Raw genomic sequence first — 2,955 nt, forward strand, 5'->3', positions numbered from 1 at the left:
TTAGCAGAAATATTTCTGTGACACCTCATGCTTCCATTAAATCAATTTTTATTGCACTTTAACGGGAGGGAGAGGATGCAACTTGGACGGTAATTGCTCTCCTGGGCTATGTTTTTGATTCATACTCCAGCTGCTGGGTCATAAGAAGCGGTTGGAATTGCAGAACAGGTCGAGGGATTCCCAAGGGAGATGTCAGCTCTACCTTTCCATCAGATGAGGGACTGAACGGGGCACTTGAGGGAGCTATTCACCTTCCTGTAAAAGCAGTGAGGAGAAAAAAATCTCCACCAGCCTCTAGGAAAAGGAACTGAACGAAAAGAATAAACTTGGGCAGAAGTGACAGTCATTTGTTTTAAGGAAGACCAATGCTATTATGACTCTGCAAATAGAAGCATTTGAAAAGCTCAACATGACCCGGCCATGTGCCCTTGCAGCCCAGAAAGCCAACCGAACCCTGGGCTGCGTCAAAAGAAGCGTGGCCAGCGGGCCGAGGGAGGTGATTCTCCCCCTCTGCTCCACTCTGGTGAGACCCCACCTGGAGAACTGTGTCCAGCTCTGGGGTCCTCAACATAAGAAGAACATGGACCTGTTGGAGCGAGCCCAGAGGAGGGCCATAAAGATGATCAGAGGGTTGGAGCACCTCTCCGGTGAAGACAGAGGCAGGGTGAAAATCCTGCCTTTTTACTACAGTAGGATGCTGTATGGCAGGAGCTCTTGTCCCCTTTCTCTGCTGGGCTGTTTTAATGATACTCGGCTTTAGTTTAGTCATGTCTCAGAGCCTTTTGCATGAGGATGGCCACCCTGCTTTATGCAGCTGTGGTTCTGCACTGACTAGGTAAATATAGCGAAGCACCACTCCAGCTAGCTATGCCACTTCTAACATTAGGAAAGGTGGTAATTAGGAGAGGCTGGTAATCTACTGCTTCCTCCTATGGGACAGTATGATTGATATTTTTCCTTTTTTTCTCTTCAGGCTTGCTATCTTAGAAACATATGAAGTGGCACTAGAGAGACACATAATAATAAGGATATAAAGCTTTACACTTGAAAGTGCTAATGCAAATCTTACCTACACATTTAATTTGTTGGTTTTTTTCTATATGGTGTCTGAATGTGTAGAGTAGCTGCTTTAGACAAAACAGGAGAGAAACCAAATGCAATTTTTTGGGGCTGTCTTTTCCATTTAGATTCCATCACTAAATTGTCCTGATTCAGCAGGAATAAATGCTGCCACATTTATAAGCGGAGTCTTGCATGAAGTTGGTAGATCTATCTTCTACTAGGGTATTGTGCAATAAGTGCTTTCGAGATTTTAGATAAAACAGGATTCTCCAGTAGAGTCTGGTTCTACAACAGTAAAATGGACTTTGCTCTTTGCTCTCACATAACTTAAGATAACTCAGATTTTTGCAAGATATGTCTGAATATTTTATATATTCCTTGTGTAAAACATCACAGAGTAGCCGACAGGAGTTATTTTCTATTCAGTAGCTTGTCATGCAATTTCTTAAGCCAAGATACACTACCCCATGTAAAAATGTGTTGTCTTTTGATCCCTAAATCCATGCTTTTTTGCCCTCTTCTATATGTGGCAAACAACTCTTGTGATCTCTAGATTTTTGACAATACATCTATTCTGCTTTAGTTTGCCTTCTTATATTTGAGATCTTTTCACTTAATTTCCTTGATATTAGTTTTTTGCAATTGCAAATATGCTTTCATACTCATAATTTAGATTAATTGCTTGTCAAATAATTTTTGTTTTCCCTTCAGTTTATAAAAGATTTGAAATCTTGTAAGTCTCCATCTGGAATTTCCTGAAATCCACAAAATTCATTTTAATAGTAATAAAGAAAAATGAAAGAAGATGGGGGAGAAAACAGGTTTTGCTCAACTCTTTTCAAAAAAGACCCCGAAACCATAAGAAGTAATACCTTTTGGTTTTAGAACTTGTGCAGGTCTTCTGTAGTAATGTCTTGCACTGATTCTTACCTACAAATAGACAGTTTACTTTAGCGTGAACAGTAAGCTGTTGAATGTTGACCCTGAGCTATGTACCTCAGATCTGAGTTTTCAGAACTTAGATGGGATTCAGACCTAAAGACGTAGTCAGTGCATTATGATGCTAAAGACCAGCTTCATGGTTCAGTGCTGCAATGCTTATCCAAGTTTCACTGCAGGAGGAGAAATTAATTTGATCTGCCTGCCTGAACTTATTGGGAAGTGGAGGAAAAGAAAGATGGGTTGATGTGGTGAGGTCACTGGTTAGGTCCCATGTGGCCTGACTTCCTTTCCAGGCTTTGCCTCTAAACTTGGTCTTGTTTTTCCCACAGCTGTCAAATAGTATACTGCTGGAAAGCATCTTCATTAGGAAATCTGTGGATAAAATGTAGGCAAGGGTTCACATTACTCCCAGTGTGCCACTGGCCTGTCTGTCAAGGTAATTAGTGGTTTGATGGAGTGACCAACAACAAAGCTATGGAGAATACTTATATGGAGAATATGAGTAAGGAAAAGAAATAAAGACTGCTCACCCACAGCTGAAATACTGGAATTTCCACAAATGATCCTTCTACTTAAGAAAAGAGTTTTCAAATAACAGAAAGGAAATTTTGAAGAAGTTAGCCTACTTTACCTTTGCATATGCCCTGACCCTACCTTGATTATAAATTTATGGTCTGCATCATTCTCCACCATCCTGGCTTCACATTGAACTCCAAACAATTTTTTTTCACTACCTTTTCATATCAGAATTTGAGACCTGTGAGTTTTTCTACATTATGTAGTTTCTTACCATAGAACAGAAAACCCTTGCTTTTAATATCATACTTCAGAAAAGGCCTGGCTGAGGAAAAAAAACCAAAACGTTGATTCCTGTAACTTTCACTGACTATCATAAACTCCTGTAGTTTTTTAATACCCGAATATTCTTTTGTATTTCAGTGATGGAATTAT

The sequence above is a fragment of the Falco cherrug genome, chromosome 2 (genome assembly GCF_023634085.1).
Source record: "Falco cherrug isolate bFalChe1 chromosome 2, bFalChe1.pri, whole genome shotgun sequence".
NCBI classification, from domain to species: domain Eukaryota; kingdom Metazoa; phylum Chordata; class Aves; order Falconiformes; family Falconidae; genus Falco; species Falco cherrug.